The sequence below is a fragment of the Lissotriton helveticus genome, chromosome 1_1 (assembly GCF_964261635.1).
Source record: "Lissotriton helveticus chromosome 1_1, aLisHel1.1, whole genome shotgun sequence".
Lineage (NCBI taxonomy): Eukaryota > Metazoa > Chordata > Amphibia > Caudata > Salamandridae > Lissotriton > Lissotriton helveticus.
This window is the reverse complement of record NC_136057.1, coordinates 77,961,126-77,979,758: the sequence shown is the minus strand read 5'-3', so window position 1 is coordinate 77,979,758 and position 18,633 is coordinate 77,961,126. Positions and strand designations below refer to the sequence as shown.

The 18,633-nt window shown below is 50.8% G+C and overlaps 1 protein-coding gene across 1 annotated transcript in view; it reads left to right on the top strand.

The window, feature by feature from the left end:
• Nucleotides 1-18,633, top strand: part of LOC144767678 (uncharacterized) — a 121,807-nt gene that overhangs the window by 81,120 nt on the left and 22,054 nt on the right. The gene's annotated exons all lie outside the window — the stretch shown is intronic.

The following is an 18,633-nucleotide window of genomic DNA, read 5'->3' as shown; positions in this document are numbered from 1 at the left end:
TGCAATTTGACCAAGCTCTCTCTTCAGTAACTTGGCAGCTGTTCTTAGCTCTCAGAGTTTTGAAAGGGTGGAGGAACAGCCCTGTGGGTGACATCACGATGAAGGGGAAGGCAGTGTAGAGAAAAAAACTTGATGAGCCGCAGAGAAATGTTTATATAAGGAGGGGGTCAAGTTGCTCTTCCTTACAGTCAGCACAGAAAGCTTCATTGACTTCAGATAAGGCATGCTTGCAAATGAATAGTTTTTCCCTCGTAGTGTAAACAGAATAATTGGCAGGAGTTTCGCTCTTGCAATAAGCCCTAGCATTTACAGTCAGGCATTAAAAAGACAGCTGGACAGTATTAGCATGCCTCCCAACACTGCACTTCTCCAGTACGTAGACGACATCCTAATTACAGCACGATCAGAACCAGAATGCGAAAATGCATCACTGACAGTTTTACACTTTCTGGCAGACAAGGGGCACAAAGTGTCCCCTTCAAAGTTACAATTCTGTGAACGGCAGGTGGTGTACACTTGCTGTCCAAGGAGGGTAGACAGCTAACACCAGAACGTATACAGCTCATTTCTGACCTTTCACAACCCAAGACACAAAAGGAAGTACGGGCCTTCATTGGCCTCACTTCATACTGTAGGCAATGGATTCCCCAGTATGCCTATCTAGCCAAACCACTCATACAATTGACAACACAGGAGGCAGCGTCTTCGACTGTCCTCCCTTGGACACAAGAACATACCTTGGCACTTGAGGAATTAAAAAGAGCATTATGTCAAGCGCCAGTTCTAGCGACTCCTAGTTACAGTAAACCTTTTATGCTTTTCGTAACTGAACGGGATGGAACAGCGTTATCTGTCCTCACACAAGATCAAGCAGGAAAACACAAGCCTTGTGCTTATTTTTCTAGTACACTGGACCCAGTGGCCCAGGCTCTGCCTGCGTGCCTGAAATCGGTTGCGGCAACAGCCCTAGCCATAAGACAAAGTGACTCGATAGTGCTGGGACACCCCCTGACAGTACAGGTACCATATGCAGTGGAGGTTCTCTTAAACAGGACACAGACACAACATTTGACTGTAGCGAGACTGACAGGATATGAACTGACATTATTTCAACCACACATAGAGATCAGACGATGTAACATTCTGAACCCTGCTACACTTTTGCCCTCAAGTACAGTAAATGCACCACCACATGACTGTGTGGAAGTAATGAATATAGTGACGAAACCAAGACAAGACCTGACAGATATTGCACTTCCAGACCCTGACCTAACACTCTATGTAGATGGATCATGCATGAGAACGAGTGCAGGAGAGTTAGTAGCAGCATATGCCGTGACCACTGCTACTGAAGTCATAGAGACACAAAGAATAGACACACTGTCAGCACAAGCAGCAGAGCTCATCGCTCTGACACAAGCCTGCATAAGAGCTAAGTACTTGAGAGTGAACATTTATACAGGTTCACAATATGCTTTTGGCGTAGTTCATGATTTCGGAGTACTGTGGAGGGAGAGAGGTTTCTTGACCTCTCATGGAGCCAAGATTCAGCACGGCCCGCTTATTCAAGCCCTGTTGGAAGCAATACATTTACCTACAGCCATAGCTATCCTGAAATGCAAAGCTCACACCAAAGTTACAGACACCATTTCCCAGGGTAATGACCTGGCAGACCGAACTGCTAAACTTACAGCCCAGACACCAACAGACACGACAAGGACAGAGGTACCATTACTGACAAAAAGTATGACAGTCAGGGATCCTTCTCAAGATGTACTCGACATACAGACACATGCCACTACAGATGAAATAAAGAAATGGACTGAACAAGGAGGGGTCCAGACTGACCAAGGTTGGATGACTAAGGGAAAAGGCACATGGTTTCTTCCAGATTCCATGGTACAAGTAATCATAACCACAACACATAGTCCAGCACACTTGGGAGAGAAGGCAATGATAGACAGCTTACAGAATATCTGGTTTAACAAGCACCTGCGTGCAGCAGCGAAACAGAAAGTACGAACATGTATGATCTGTTGCCAGTTCAATCCAGGTAAAGGCATCCCGGTGGAACAAGGCGGATTTCATCCTCCTGACCACCCTTTTGAGGTCCTCCAGATGGATTATATCCAAATGGACAGATGTAGAGGTTACAAGTATGTCTTGGTAGTTGTGTGTGCACTAACTAGATGGACAGAAGCGTATCCAGTTCCAGATTATACTGCTGTGACAACCGCCAGGCAATTGGTGCGCGAATTCTTTCCCAGATACGGATTGCCCCGTGTCGTCTACTCAGACAATGGTCAGCCATTTTCCTCTGAATTAATGAAACAAGTGTCTCTTCTGTTAGGATATAATTGGAAGTTCCATTGTGTACGACACCCTGAAGCAGCAGGCCTTGTAGAAAGACATAATCAGACAATCAAGACGAAACTAGCAAAGATTTGTGCAGAAAAAGGCGTGGATTGGATGGTAGCCTTGCCGGTTGCCCTCTTTTACATGCGTATGGTAGCTCATTCCAGAACAGGCCTATCTCCGTATGAAGTAGTTTTCGGTAGACCGCCAAATATGTGGGGTACGCCTATGCCTAAGAAAATAACTGATGTTAACAGTAACATGCTGACAGGTTACCTGGCTTCCTTGATGTCTGCACTACTCTCTTGTCGTTCACAGGTTGCTGCCGCCTTCCCTGACAACACCCAGGTCAAGGAGCATGCCATAGCACCAGGAGATTACGTACGGAATTTCGATCGATCAAGCCCCCTTGAGCCGCGTTGGAAGACGCCGAAGTTAGTGTTACTAACCACAAGGACTGCAATAAAGATCGAAGGAAGAAAAGGGTGGATTCACGCCCATCACTGTAAACGATACTTTGGACAATCTGGAACTTTGGTAAAGAATAAAGACATTAAAGAGATCAAAGACATTAAAGACTTTGCGCCGCTTGCGCCGCCTTTGCTAGAAAAGACTCCACAGCAAGAGTATAGGTCTAAGTTACGATCTAGTAAGTCAGACGAAGTTTAATTGTTTAAGTCCACTAGGTGGTGAATCGGTTAGACTAGATTTCTGACATGTATAAGATCGCATACGACAATAGTAAGAAGAGCAAAATGAGAGAGAAATACTGTAAGCTATTACATAGTAGATGTATAGTTTCTTTGAATATTCTATTTTTTTTTGTGTATCGTTATAATCTGTGTTAGTTTAATACTACATGTTTTCTTTCCTCCTCTTGCCTCACATATGCACTCTTCCCTTAACAACACCGTAGAGCATACATTCAGTGACTTGCCACCCCATGAACTGTCATATCGACTTGCCCTGCGTAACAATACTTTCATTCGAATGTTACACCGTTCTCATCAGACCAGCAATGCGACTGATTGCTGGGTATGTGGCCAACTCCCACCTTATCAAAAGACGAAGGGAGTTCTGCCCTTCTTCCCTTTACCGTTCTCCCACAATGGTTCGTGCGGAGCATGGTTTGCCTTAATGACCTCACTAGACAGAAAGTCCATAGTTTACCAGGGTGACTGGATATATGGAAACTTGAATAAAGTAATGAATGAGGCATGTTTTCCAGACAAAGACGGACTTCCCCAAAGGAAGGGAACCGATCTAGAAAATGAAGAGTACGAGCAAGGAAATGCATCCGTTAGTTTTATAATGCTGAATGTTCAGCCCATGCAAAATATAGGTCCACCGTTTATTTCAGTCCTACCGGTAAAAGGTGATTTATGTGTTAGAAAGAAAGGCTCAGTACATATGGGACACAGCGAGTGTAAAGCTGTAGTAGAGTTTAACGATAAAAGACAGTCTTCTTTCAAAGCATCACGCCATACCTATTTCATTTGCGATCAGACAGCCTATGTACATCTGCCCCAGACTGGGGTGGGACATGTTATATAGCGTTCCTGCTGCCACCCGTCTTTCTGGCCCCATCCCATTACCATCGAGATTCACGACTAGAGCATGTTAGACAAAGGAGAGAGACCGATGTCTCAGAGATCGATCAGACTGAAACAGCTTGGGAGCAATATACAGATTTCAACAAGGGATTCTTTTTCTTCATAGGTCCCGTCCAAAACAGTAAACTGATACGCAGGTTAACAAGAACTCTGGAAGCAGTAGTGAATGTGACTGCCTCTGCTCTGGCGAACTTGACCCAGGAGCAGTCTGCCATGAGACTTGTTGTTACCCAGAACCGCCTTGTTCTGCGACTGCCTGTGTTCCACATCCACGTGTACAAAGGATCAAAGATGAACAAATGATGCTGTATGATCAACTATACGGTCTCATGAATATAGATGTGTCCTGAAGGGTAAAGTAGGGGACAAGGAGGGAATGAGGAAAATGAAATTTTACATGACCAATATGTCCTCTGCGTGTACCCTATGTTTAATGTATGTGCATGTCACCCATGCATTTTCCCTTAGTGGCCTGAATAATGAGGCCTCTGCATTTACGTCCTGCATTAGGATGCCAGTCATCAAGTCTCCCATGTAAGAAACGTTAATTTTGCATTGAGGCCCATGTGTTTGCATTGTGCACTCTTAATTCAAGATGAACCCTTTTTGTGGCTCAGCCTGAGCCAGTCTCTGAATTAGGGTTTCATGACGCCAGACACTCTGAGAGCTGCAGTTACGTATCCCTGACCTCGCATACTTCTGGCTCAGCCGAAAGAGGCCCAGCACGGGGTGCCAAGACAGTATTTTGCACAACAGTTATCTGCTTGCTCTACAGAATCACATTCCTGCCTGGTGAAGAAGGTAAACAGAACCCGTCTGCAGAGATAGGGCCTAGCCTTTCTGTCTCCGTTTAAGTGACTTACAGAGCTTGCATCCGTAGAAAGCCCACGGCCCCCACGCAATGAACGAAGAAATATATGCCCTCTCTGGCTCTTAGTGATGAGCGACCCTTGGTTCAGATAAAACATCCCCGGACTCAAGATATCAGATAATACCAGACGTGCTGGTCGCCCTGACACTGAAGGCCTCCCTACTAGACTGAATGTCAGCTTTCCCCCCAGTCACACGTCAGTTGCACGTCATGATCAAGTTGCACGCACAAGTAGGGCAAAGTTCCAGCCTGCCATGCAACCCCCCTCCATGTATCCACCCACCTATGACTCACCTATGACTCATCAAGTGTACACCCTCATGCACGCCCACATGCTCTTATCTTCTTTTTTCTCTTGTTCTGCCTCGAGCGCTCCTCCTATGTACAAGATTGCACGTATAAATATGTAATCAGAAAATAATGTTTAGAAGACCCTTTCTGAACCTTAGAGGTGATGGAACAGATTCTCCCTTAACTCGAGTTATTGGAATAAAGCCCTTTGACTCGGATACCACGGACTCTGCCTCTCATTTAATGCATGACACTTTGTTTATCTATAGAAATTATGACAGGGTAATCTTTTATTTACCACATAAACCCCCCAGCACAGTTATAGATGCTGCCCCGTTCAACCCCAGCCCTTCTGTGGACTTGCAAAACTCAAGCCCTTTCTACTGTAATCCAGTGGAACACAGAGACCTTGTCGGGGGTGAGCAGTTCCATTCTGTTCTAGCCTTCTGTTTGGACGACAGTCCTCATGACGGGTGCCCGAGTCTGTTCGGCGCTGCAGTAGTTCCATTTAAATTGGTTTCTGTATAATGAAAAATCTGGGTGCAGCAAATCTAATCCCTTTGCTTTCCGGTAACTGGAATGTTTGTTTTTTAATGTTCATTTAAAGTACTAGAATGGTGCTCAAGCGCACTGTTGAAGAGTTACAATGGAACCTAGACTGTTGCGCAAGTAGGACATCAATATATGAGAAAACTGCGAGTAGTTCAAATGGCTAGTGGTAACATGGTAAACAAGCATTGCAAAGCGTAAGATTTTACTAACACTTATCCTTCAATATTTGTAATTTATTTATTATTTATTTATTTATTTATTTTTTCAGCTTGTAGAGCGCGACAGCTACCCAAACAGGGTTTCCCAGCGCTAAATGAAGACTAGAGTAGCGTACAGTAGAAGGAACGTTATTGGTTAAACAACCAGGTCTTGACTGCCTTCCGGAAACGGCTGAAACAGCGTTCCGCATGAATGACCAAGAAGAAATTGGATTGTTATTTGGGGTGGAAGGGTGACTACCCACTACAGGGAATAATCACAACCCTTTTCAGGGTTAACCCTCAGCGTCACTGAGCTCATCCCCATGGTCTCTTTGGCACAGAGCAGACAGGCTCACCTAAGGGCAATACGTAAGGTATTTATGCAGCACTGAAACAAAGATTTTACCTACTGATTTAGCCCTTTAATTCCCAACCCACCATAGAAGTAATAAGCTAAAGCCCCTCCGGGGTGGCACCTAGACACTCTCAGGGTGTTGGGCAGAGGACGCCTGAGCAGTTGGAGCAAAGGCTTCTTGTAGCTTATTGTATACCTGTTGCTTGAACATGTGGTCATCCAACTGACCCTTGGAATCCACTTCTTTTTCCTGGATTTAAAAGAAAACCAGTCCAGTGACTCTGTGTTCCTCCCAGGTTGTCAAACAGCAGGTTCAGTCATTTTCTGATCTTCATCAGGTCAGGAGGGTTCTGTAGTATGTGCCTGCAGGTGTCGCATTTATGCCTGTTGCATGTTTGCGGTTGGGAATGACAGCTGGGCAGCCCCTAACCAGTGAGGTTAACGTTTCTGGGGGCAACCGTCCCTAGTTTTGGCACTTCCTCATTCGCCCTATATTATTTTTTTTTATTTAATCTTTGGAACTTCGATGAATCGGGTGCTGGCACCTTCAATCTTCTCTCCGTGCAAGAGGCCGCCGATTTGACCCGCAATGAGTTCTATACAGATTTTGTTCTGCAACTTCAATGGTCTGCGCGTGAGACCGAGAAGGGACAAGCTTTTGCAATATCTTGGGGACTCCCCTGCGCAGGTCATTGTGATTTTCAGGATGATAATGTGCAAAGATTGAGAGGAATATAATATGAGAGTAAAAAATATACTTCCTTCGTTCTTTAAGAACATGGTGTTACATTAACAAAGGAGAAATGTAAATTCAGTAGGAATGAAAGTGTAGTTGGGGTGCATTATTTTGGTGGTGGAGAAGAGGGCTGGGGAGCGGAAGAGAAGAGGTCTGGGGAGCGGAGGAGAAGAGGGCTGGGGAGCGGAGGAGAAGAGGGCTGGGGAGCGGAGGAGGAGAGGGCGGGGGAGTGGAGGAGAAGAGGTCTGGGGGAGCGGAGGAGAAGAGGGCTGGGGAGCGGAGGAGGAGAGGTCTGGGGAGCGGAGGAGGAGAGGTCTGGGGAGCGGAGGAGAAGAGGGCTGGGGAGCGGAGGAGAAGATGTCTGGGGAGCGGAGGAGAAGAGTGCTGGGAAGCGGAGGAGAAGAGGTCTGGGGAGCGGAGGAGAAGAGGGCTGGGGAGCGGAGGAGAAGAGGTCTGGGGAGCGGAGAAGAAGAGGGCTGGGGAGCGGAGGAGAAGAGGTCTGGGGAGCGGAGGAGAAGAGGGCTGGGAAGCGGAGGAGAAGAGGTCTGGGGAGCGGAGGAGAAGAGGGCTGGGGAGGAGAAGAGAGCTGGGGAGCGGAGGAGAAGACGGCTGGGGAGCGGAGGAGGAGAGGGCTGGGGAGCGGAGGAGAAGAGGTCTGCGGGAGCGGAGGAGAAGAGGGCTGGGGAGCGGAGGAGGAGAGGTCTGGGGAGCGGAGGAGGAGAGGTCTGGGGAGCGGAGGAGAAGAGGGCTGGGGAGCGGAGGAGAAGAGGGCTGGGGAGCGGAGAAGAGGTCTGGGGAGCGAAGGAGAAGAGGGCTGGGGAGCGGAGGAGGAGAGGGCTGTGGAGCGGAGGAGAAGAGGTCTGGGGGAGCGGAGGAGAAGAGGGCTGGGGAGCGGAGAAGGAGAGGTCTGGGGAGCAGAGGAGGAGAGGTCTGGGGAGCGGAGGAGAAGAGGGCTGGGGAACGGAGGAGAAGATGTCTGGGGAGCGGAGGAGAAGAGGTCTGGGGAGCAGAGGAGAAGAGGGCTGGGAAGCGGAGGAGAAGAGGTCTGGGGAACGGAGGAGAAGAGGGCTGGGGAGGAGAAGAGAGCTGGGGAGCGGAGGAGAAGAGGGCTGGGGAGCGGAGGAGGAGAGGGCTGGGGAGCAGAGGAGAAGAGGTCTGCGGGAGCGGAGGAGAAGAGGGCTGGGGAGCGGAGGAGGAGAGGTCTGGGGAGCGGAGGAAAAGAGGGCTGGGGAGCGGAGGAGAAGATGTCTGGGGAGCGGAGGAGAAGAGTGCTGGGAAGCGGAGGAGAAGAGGTCTGGGGAGCGGAGGAGAAGAGGGCTGGCGAGCGGAGGAGAAGAGGTCTGGGGAGCGGAGGAGAAGAGGGCTAGGAAGCGGAGGAGAAGAGGTCTGGGGAGCGGAGGAGAAGAGGGCTGGGGAGGAGAAGAGAGCTGGGGAGCGGAGGAGAAGAGGGCTGGGGAGCGGAGGAGGAGAGGGCTGGGGAGCGGAGGAGAAGAGGTCTGGGGGAGCGGAGGAGAAGAGGGCTGGGGAGCGGAGGAGGAGAGGTCTGGGGAGCGGAGGAGGAGAGGTCTGGGGAACGGAGGAGAAGAGGGCTGGGGAGCGGAGGAGAAGAGGGCTGGGGAATGGAGGAGAAGAGGGCTGGGGAGCGGAGGAGAAGAGGTCTGGGGAGCGGAGGAGAAGAGGGCTGGGGAGCGGAGGAGAAGAGGGCTGGGGAGCGGAGAAGAGGGCTGGGGAGCGAAGGAGAAGAGGGCTGGGGAGCGGAGGAGGAGAGGGCTGGGGAGCGGAGGAGAAGAGGTCTGGGGGAGCAGAGGAGAAGAGGGCTGGGGAGCGGAGGAGGAGAGGTCTGGGGAGCGGAGGAGGAGAGGTCTGGGGAGCGGAGGAGAAGAGGTCTGGGTAGCGGAGGAGAAGAGGGCTGGGGAGCGGAGGAGAAGAGTGCTGGGAAGGGGAGGAGAAGAGGTCTGGGGAGCGGAGGAGAAGAGGGCTGGGGAGCGGAGGAGAAGAGGTCTGGGGAGCGGAGTAGAAGAGGGCTGGGGAGCGGAGGAGAAGAGGTCTGGGGAGCGGAGGAGAAGAGGGCTGGGAAGCGGAGGAGAAGAGGTCTGGGGAGCGGAGGAGAAGAGGGCTGGGGAGGGGAGGAGAAGAGGGCTGGGGAGGGGAGGAGAAGAGGGCTGGGGAGCAGAGGAGAAGAGGTCTGGGGGAGCGGAGGAGAAGAGGGCTGGGGAGCAGAGGAGGAGAGGTCTGGGGAGCGGAGGAGGAGAGGTCTGGGGAGCGGAGGAGAAGAGGGCTGGGGAGTGGAGGAGAAGATGTCTGGGGAGCGGAGGAGAAGAGTGCTGGGAAGCGGAGGAGAAGAGTTCTGGGGAGCGGAGGAGAAGAGGGCTGGGGAGCGGAGGAGAAGAGGTCTGGGTAGCAGAGGAGAAGAGGGCTGGGGAGCGGAGGAGAAGAGGGCTGGGGAGCGGAGGAGAAGAGGTCTGGGGAGCGGAGGAGAAGAGGTCTGGGAAGCGGAGGAGAAGAGGTCTGGGAAGCGGAGGAGAAGAGGGCTGGGGAGGGGAGGAGAAGAGGGCTGGGGAGCAGAGAAGAAGAGGGCTGGGGAGCGGAGGAGGAGAGGTCTGGGGAGTGGAGGAGAAGAGGTCCGGGGAGCGGAGGAGAAGAGGTCTGGGGAGCGGAGGAGAAGAGGGCTGGGGAGCGGAGGAGGAGAGGGCTGGGGAGCGGAGGAGAAGAGGTCTGGGGGAGCGGAGGAGAAGAGGGCTGGGGAGCGAAGGAGGAGAGGTCTGGGGAGCGGAGGAGGAGAGGTCTGGGGAGCGGAGGAGAAGAGGGCTGGGGAGCGGTGGAGAAGATGTCTGGGGAGCGGAGGAGAAGAGTGCTGGGAAGCGGAGGAGAAGAGGTCTGGGGAGCGGAGGAGAAGAGGGCTGGGGAGCGAAGGAGAAGAGGTCTGGGGAGCGGAGGAGAAGAGGGCTGGGGAGCGGAGGAGAAGAGGTCTGGGGAGCGGAGGAGAAGAGGGCTGGGAAGCGGAGGAGAAGAGGTCTGGGGAGCGGAGGAGAAGAGGGCTGGGGAGGGGAGGAGAAGATGGCTGGGGAGCGGAGGAGAAGAGGGCTGGGGAGCGGAGGAGGAGAGGGCTGGGGAGCGGAGGGGAAGAGGTCTGGGGGAGTGGAGGAGAAGAGGGCTGGGGAGCGGAGGAGGAGAGGTCTGGGGAGCGGAGGAGGAGAGGTCTGGGGAGCGGAGGAGAAGAGGGCTGGGGAGCGGAGGAGAAGATGTCTGGGGAGCAGAGGAGAAGAGTGCTGGGAAGCGGAGGAGAAGAGGTCTGGGGAGTGCAGGAGAAGAGGGCTGGGGAGTGGAGGAGAAGAGGTCTGGGGAGCGGAGGAGAAGAGGGCTGGGGAGCGGAGGAGAAGAGGTCTGGGGAGCGGAGGAGAAGAGGGCTGGGAAGCGGAGGAGAAGAGGTCTGGGGAGCGGAGGAGAAGAGGGCTGGAGAGGGGAGGAGAAGAGGGCTGGGGAGCGGAGAAGAAGAGGGCTGTGGAGCGGAGGAGGAGAGGGCTGGGGAGCGGAGGAGAAGAGGTCTGGGGAGCGGAGGAGAAGAGGTCTGGGGAGCGGAGGAGAAGAGGGCTGGGGAGCGGAGGAGAAGAGGTCTGGGGAGTGGAGGAGGAGAGGGCTGGGGAGCGGAGGAGAAGAGGGCTGGGGAGCGGAGGAGAAGAGGTATGGGGAGCGGAGGAGAAGAGGGCTGGGGAGCAGAGGAGAAGAGGGCTAGGGAGCGGAGGAGGAGAGGGCTGGGGAGCGGAGGAGGAGAGGGAAGCGGAGCGGAGGAGGAGAGGGAAGCGGAGTGGAGGAGGAGAGGGCTGGGGAGCGGAGGAGGAGAGGGCTGGGGAGGGAAGCGGAGTGGGAGAGGCGAGGGAAGTGGAGTGGGAGAGGCGAGGGAAGCGGAGTGGGGGAGGCGAGGGAAGCAGAGTGGGGGAGGCGAGGGAAGCAGGGTGGGGGAGGCGAGGGAAGCGGAATGGGGAGGCATGGGAAGCGGAGTAGGGGAGGCATGGGAAGTGGAGGAGGGGAGGCGAGGAAAGCGGAGGAGGGGCTGCGAGGAAAGCGGAGGAGGGGAGGCAAGGAAAGTGGAGGAGGGATGGCGAGGAAAGTGGAGGAGGGGAGGCGAGGGAAGAGGAGGAGGGGAGGCGAGAGAAGCGGAGAATGGGAGTTGAGGGAAGCGGAGGAGGGGAGAGGAGGAAGCAGGGAGCGTAGGGGAGGGAGGAGGAGGGGGCAAGAAGCATAGGCGAGGGGGGACTAGGAGAAGAGGGGATGGGGAGGGGACTGTAGGAGAAGAGGGGGGGAGGGGACTGTAGGAGAAGAGGGAAAGGGACCGTAGGAGAAGAGGGGAGGGGACCGAAGGGGAGGAGAAGCACATCACTGAAGAGGCCAGGAGAGTTCAGCCTCTGTAGAGTCACTGACCAGAGGAGGGAACAGTCATGGGATTGAGAGGAGTTCTGCCGAGTGAGGAGGGAGATCGCCTAAGCAAACCTTATGAGGGCGACTGTATTACACTGATCTCACCATTTCCAATTGTTGAGTTACACACTTCAAGGGAACATCTGAATGAGAGGAGGCCACTGGACTGCCCATAACAAGTAGGATGCTCCTCTACCCGCTCTAAGCCACTTTCTTATTCATGGACCTCTTTCCCCTCACCCTGGGCTTTTCCTGTCCGCATTCACCCGTACTTTTCTGTGTCTCATCCTCCTCTAATCTGAAGTCTTTCTCTCTGAAATCTGTGGCTCTCCTGTATTCAAACTTGCACAGGCAGAATCCACCTGATTGAAAGCAGTGGGTCTGGATAACTTTAGATTTTCAACACTGTAGGACAGACACTTATTTTAACTTCCCTTTGGGTATATGCACACCCTTATGGTGGATTCACTGACTCTGTGTTTGCAAGCAACTATGTATAATTTGATTACATATATGAATTTAGATACTTCTTTGTAGAAAAATATATACCAATCCAAATGACTTTATTTCGGCCACTAGGGCCATCAAAGTACAGTTCACAGTAAAACAGATATAATACATTTTGTAGTTACAGAAAATTATACATTTCTCAAATACATATATTAAACCAGTTATCCAGTGGACATACACAGGTTAAAAAATCTAAAAACAAGTAAAAAAGCTAATGATTACCGCCATCAGCCAATTAAAAAGATACAAGATAGATGCAGCCGCCTAGGGGAAAGCAGCACTCAAGGATTAGTACACAGCTAAAAATGTGGGACTGCGGGGCTAAATCCAGAAAATCCATCTAATTAATTAACCTTACCAAAATTCAGTGCATTTTCTACTGCCCCATGGTTCTGCTTAAGAATAGCTTGTCGAATGTGACACATGCTATTTAAAAATCGGGATACAGCCAAGACTCATGGATGAGTATCATACTTTACAACTCTGTAGGCCTCTGTGCAGCGCACAAAGCCTAGGTTCTTGCAGAGTTGTATTAACCAGCGCTTGCGCGGCAACCGATAGGCTGGGCAGAGGAACAGAACGTGTATTTCGGACTACACCGTATGATTACATGCAGGGCAATCCCCCTATTGTTCTTTGACCCACTTGCTGGTAATTGCTAGTAAGGGGAGGGTCCCTAGTCTAAATTACACGTAATGATTCCTAGCAAATGGGGGTTGAATGAAGTCCAGAAACTGTTCCTTACTGTATGTATTTTTAACTAGCAAAAATTCTGCTGAGACACTTTCTTCCAGGGACATTAGTATGTTTTGTCTATTACATTTAACTAGTTCAAGCCTCGATGTTGTGGCACCTGATTCTTTCTTTGGGAGTTCTCCAGAGGCACGGTTTACCCAGCTTGGTAGCTAGGTCCCTTATGTGACGGAGCCACAGGAGCTTTTTAATAGTACTTAAGGTCAGAAGCTCCTTTAGCTTGGCCCTGTAGACAGACAGCTCTGGGGTCACCCAAAGTCTCCTCCAAAATGTCTCTTGCTCCTGGGGCCTAATACCCATGTCCATGCGGAGGGATCTGAGAGGAGTACTACGGGTTAGGCCCACGAGCTTCACAAAGTTGTTTCCAACCTTTGCTAAATTAGAGGTGGAGCAGGGCCCCCACAGCTCCACCCCATATAACGTGGCGTCCCTTGCTTGAGCTTTATACATTTCCACCACAGGGGCTACTGGTTTACAAACTGAACCGCTACATCTTCATTATACCACCCACTGTTGGACTTGGCCCTTCTGGCAGGTTCACCCCTGAACATTTTGCCTGGTAATATTAAATAAATATAGTGATTTCTGGTCTTTGCGCACTTTGACACTGTGGCGCAGTGTAAAGTGCGTGGGCTCCCTGAGTGCGTGTGTGAGAATGGCCTGCCCTCCCATAGGAATGCATGGGGAATATGTGTGTCCCTGGTAGTTCCTGATGCGTGGGGAGTGCAGATGCGAGTTTGGTATGTGCGGACTCGTGTGATTAAATGCTGCGCAATGATGTATGCGGTATGATTGTGTCTAGTGTGGAAGTGCCACTTCTAGAAGTTGGCATGTTTGTGTAATTTGTGTCTGGCTTATGATTGGCTGGAGCTGGCTGGTGAGCCTGGCTCCATGAGTCATGATGGGTCTGCCCCGGTGTTGAGTGTTGAGATTAGCCTGAGTGATGTAAGGGAGGAGTACACCTGGGACCTGAATAGGGCTGGGCTTTCCCCACACAATGCTGGCTCCGTCCCCTGTGGTGCGTCTAATGACCCTAGCCTGGCCAGTGAATAGTGAGAGGGGCTGAGCCCATCAAGAGTGCTCCCAAACCAGCTGCGCCTGGTTTTGCCCCCACCCAGCACCTTTAGACAAAGGGATTTTTGTGTATAAAAAGAGGCTGTGACCTCTTGTAAAATGTTCTTGTTTCTGACTGGAATCTATCAGAGGCGTGCTGCTGTTTGGGCCATGGGGAAGGCTTGCCTCCCTGGGCCTTGCTCAGCCCCTGGATGCCTTGAATTGCTGGAAGAATCCCTGTGACCCCTCTGCCTTTCCTGGGATGATTGGAGACTTTGCTTTACCCTGGAAACCTTGTCCTGTGTTGACTGGGACCCTTCTTGCGATAGGGGTCATCTCTGGGGGCCTGTCGGTGCTATCTATGCCCCCAGAGACTTGGGAGCGCTTTATCTTTCGTGATAGGCAGAGCGCTGTTGTTTTCCCTAGGAGGGAAGCGCTCCTACCCCCTTTTGTGCCCCCGAGCGCACAGGTGCCCACCCTGCGTCTTTAAATTGCTAATCTTGCGGCGCGGGAGCCCACCCCGCTAATTTGCCGCTTTTGGCCCGTAGTGTGCAGTTTCCGAGCGGGTGCCACCCCGCATTGCCCCTGTCATTGGGCGCTTCTCGAGGGAGCCTACCCCTCATATTGCCGAAGCGCCACCGGTGATTACAAGTAAAGGGCCGCCGCGCTGCCCGCGGTGACCCGGAAGTGTTGCCTGCCCAAACCGGAAGTCCCGCCCCGCAGCCACGGAGCGAGAAGGGTCCTGCCGCGTCGTACCGCCAGAGAGCCCCGGCACGCCTGCCTGGGAGGCCAAAGTACGAGGGAGCCTGGGAGGCTCCACAGCGAGACAGCCTCCATCCCCGCAGCAAGCCGTCAGCGGGAGGAGACAGCGACCGAGGAGAGTCCCGAGGAGCGGGAGCTCTCCAGCCAGCTGCCGCAAGACCGGTGAGTGCACCCGAGAAGGAGAGGGGGCGTCGGGGCACATTGCCGGTACCCACCCCTCCCCTCCAGAGCAAGGGCTGTTGTGCCGGAAGGCCCATGGGGCCTTACTTAAGTCAGAGTTCCCCAGAGAGGCTCAGGTGGCATCACATAGTTACTGAGCCCAGAGAGGCTCAGGCAGCCTATTTGATTTACGAGCCTGAGAGGCTCGTGGGGGCATATGTGTCGACGAGCCCTGAGAAGCTCCCAAGTGTCCCATTTGTTCTCGAGTCCCCCGAGAGGGACTCCAACGTAGAAGGGGGCATTGATCAGGTGTGGTAGAGTGGCCCCGGAAAGCAACGGGCTGCTCCCACTTGCCCCCCCCAGTTATTCGCGAGCCCCGAGGCTCCTAATGGTGGCATTTTTGTTTCAGAGCCCACGAGAGGCTCAGGGGCACAGTTGTTTTGGTTGTGAGAGCCTGCGAGGCTCCCACCCTGCCCCACCTTTTGCTCAGAGCCCACGAGGCTCACGGGGACACAAGTGTTTGGCCTGAGAGGCTCCACCGTGTTGGCCACCCCATCATCTCCAGCTGCCCAGCACTTAGTGGGCATCTGCTCCGTTTAGGCCCCACATGACATTTGGGACTGCCACAGGTCGTGGCTTACGTAATTGCTGCGTATTAGTTTGTGCTGCACCTCTGAATGTGTTTTGATGCATCATGTGCCTTGTTCTTACACCTCTGAATGTGTTGTTTATGCATCATGTGTTCTCCTGTGCTGCACCTCTGAATGTGTTTTGATGCGTCATGTGCCTTGTTCTTACACCGCTGAATGTATGTTTATGCATCATGTGTTTTCCTTCCCTACACCTCTGAATGTTGTGAAGCATCATGTGTAATATGTTCATGCTTATACCCCTAAATGTATTGGGATACTTAGGTGGTTGTTCTTCCTAGTACAGGTGTTGCTAGTGAGGTCCTGGTTCCCTGCGTAATATTCTCCTAAGGTGGTTAGAGTTGCGTAGGTGATCCTTACCTGTTACCAGTAGTTACTGGTTGTGTGCTCTATGTTTCATTTTTGTCCAACAGTGATTATTATTCTAAACCTAAAAGTGCATATTCCTGACAGTGGTGCATGTGGCCCTGTCCGGTACATAATCCCCTGTAAATGCTGCCCGTGCCTGTTGGCACATTGTAAAGTATGTGTTTCGATCTAATGTGTTTTGTAATACAAAGGCTATTTTTACATATACCTTGTGTGGAGTTCCTTTTGTGGGGGGCCTTGGATGTTGTGCAGTGGGTGCGTGCGCAAATGCTTTACACATCGCCTCTGAGATAGGGCTGACTGCTCGTGCCAAGCTACCAAGAGGGTGAGCAGGGGTTGTCTTGGTGGGTGACTTCCTTGCCCTGACATGGGAATGGTGGTTTCTGCCTGGCTTTGGCACAAGCCACAGCCAACCAGAAATCCCATTTCTAACACCCACTGTCTGGCCTAACTTGCTTAACTTGCTTTGGTCAACTCGGGCCCCCATTCAAAGTACTCTGACAGGGTGACTCCCAAATAGTGAAATATCTTTACTCTTTCTAAAAGAGTACCACTTAGCGAAGGGTTTGGCCTGGATGTACTAGGAGGGTTGAAGACCATATATTTGGTTTTATTTAGATTGATCTCCATCCTTCGCAGCTTACAAAAATCAGGAAAGCCATCGAGCGTGCGCTGGATGCCCATTAATGTTTTTGAAAGTAACAGGGTGTAATCGGCAAACATTAGCGCAGGCACCCTCCCTGATGTTAGCTTGGGGGCATCGATGTCCTTGATGTTTGTGTGATAATTGAGGAGGTCATTAATAAAAAGACAAAATAAGGTAGGGGCCAGAACGCATCCCTGTCGTACCCCTTTTTGGACAGGGAAGCGAGAAGTAAGTTTCCTATATTGTCCACTGCTTACTTGCGCAAAGTTTCCCAGGTGGAGCCTCTCTATTACCTTGAGAAGATAGGGAGGAATCCCAAGATCACTCAGCACCTTCTACAGCTTCTCCCGAGGAACCAGATCGAAGGCAGACTTCAGATCAACGAATATAAAGTAGAGGCTGCCACCCTCTATAGTCACTGTTTTCCAGTACATATATACTACTTATGGTTTAAAAAACATATAGATATTCTTTAGGTCTGCTTAACAAATTATATACATCATTTATGATTTTTCATATATATGTATGTGTGTGTATATATATATATATGTATGTATGTGTGTGTGTATATATATATATGTTTATTTTATTTGAAAGGTTTTATATAGCGCGAACATGACCCATCAGGGTATCCGACCGCTGTACATGAAAGCAAGCAATTTAACCAGGAGAAGAATGAAGAATTGCCCAGGTCATGAGGGGTACACAGCAGTATAAAATGCATTGTAGGACAATACAAAACAGTGCAGTAAACAGGAAGTACAGGTTGTTTGAGTGATTTCAGGACTATTATTGCAAGTAACTATTCAGGAACAACCCTTTGCCTTCTTTTTTGAATGTGGCGATCAAGGGATTAGTTCTGATTTCGGGAGGAAGACCGTTCCATATTCTTGGAGCAAGACCATAGAAGGGTCGGTTGTAAGTTCTTTTTGTTGAATTTTTGACGTTTGAGTAGTAGATTATTCGACCTTCTCAGGGCTCGGTTCAAACCGTGTGTCAGGCAGGGTATCTTGAGATGAATCCTTGCTTCGAGAGGGAGCCACTTGAGTAAGTATTGAGTTGATGATTGGCTCCTCGTTGTTGCCCTGATGTGGTCTTTCATGCTCCGGTGTTTGTCCAGCGTTGTGCCTAAAGATCTGGTGGAATCCACAACATGTGGAATGCAATTGAGGGCCGTTGGGTGTTTGAGCTAGTCTTGAATGGGGAGTAGTATGCTTGTGGGGGGCAATAAGTAGGAATTCTGTCTTGAGGGTATTCAGCATAAGGTGATTGTGAGTTAGCCAATGTTGAGTTTTCACAAGGACAGAGTTAAGAGCTTTGATATTGTCAGGTGAAGAGACTTTTAGGTATATTTGAGTGTCATCTGCGTACATTTGATAATATATGTTCGAGCGGTTCAGAATTTCCATGTACAGGTTGAAGAGCGTGGGTGATAATGCAGATCCTTGAGGGAGCCCTGTTGAGATCGGGGTGTTGTTAGAAAGGGAATGATTAACTTTGATTCTCTGTGATCTATTGTGTAAGGAATGAGGCAAACCAATTTAAAACTATGTCTGATAAGCCCATCCTTTTTTCGAGAAGATCAATCAAGTTATCGTGTTTGACGGTGTCGAACGCGGAGGAGAGATCCAGGAGAAAAATGTAGGCAGCTTTCATTTCGGTCAAGAAATCTGAGTGTCATCAGTAATGTGTGTCAGGGCAGATTCGGTACTGTGACCCGCTTGGAAACCTGATTGGAATTGATCAAGGAGTTGAAACTGATAGATGTGATTACGCAGTTGTGTGTAATCAAGTAGTTTGGCTAGGGTCATGATATTGGAAAAGGGCCTAAAGTTGTTGGGATCATTTAAGTCTGCATTTGGCTTTTTAGGTACGGAGGTGACTTGGCTAGTCTTGAGGCAATCGGGAACCCTGCCTTGAAGGAGAGATTCATGGACAATCTTGGACGAGAGTGGGATTATGGAAGGTATAAGATCTTTGAAAAGCTTGGCGGGCAGAGGATCCTTGAAAGGTTTTAATGAGTTTATAGTTTTGAGTTACTTACTGGTAGAATAAAGGAGTTCCATAATACCTGATTTTTTGGGTGAGTGAACCATGGAGCCACAGGGAGAAGAACTCAATAATGGGAATGGCGGGGCAATGGACTGGGTCAGGCCCAGTGTGTTTGGTGAGTTGCGCTTTAAATCTTGTTCGATCATTCTTATCTTTTCGATAAAGTGTGCAAAAAAATCTTCACTGCTAGGTGTTAAGTCATTGAGTGTAGAGTGTTGATTAGTTGAGTGGTTGGCTTGTTTATAAAATGCAAACAGTTTTTTCGGCCTGTTTTTGGCCTGTTTTTGGCG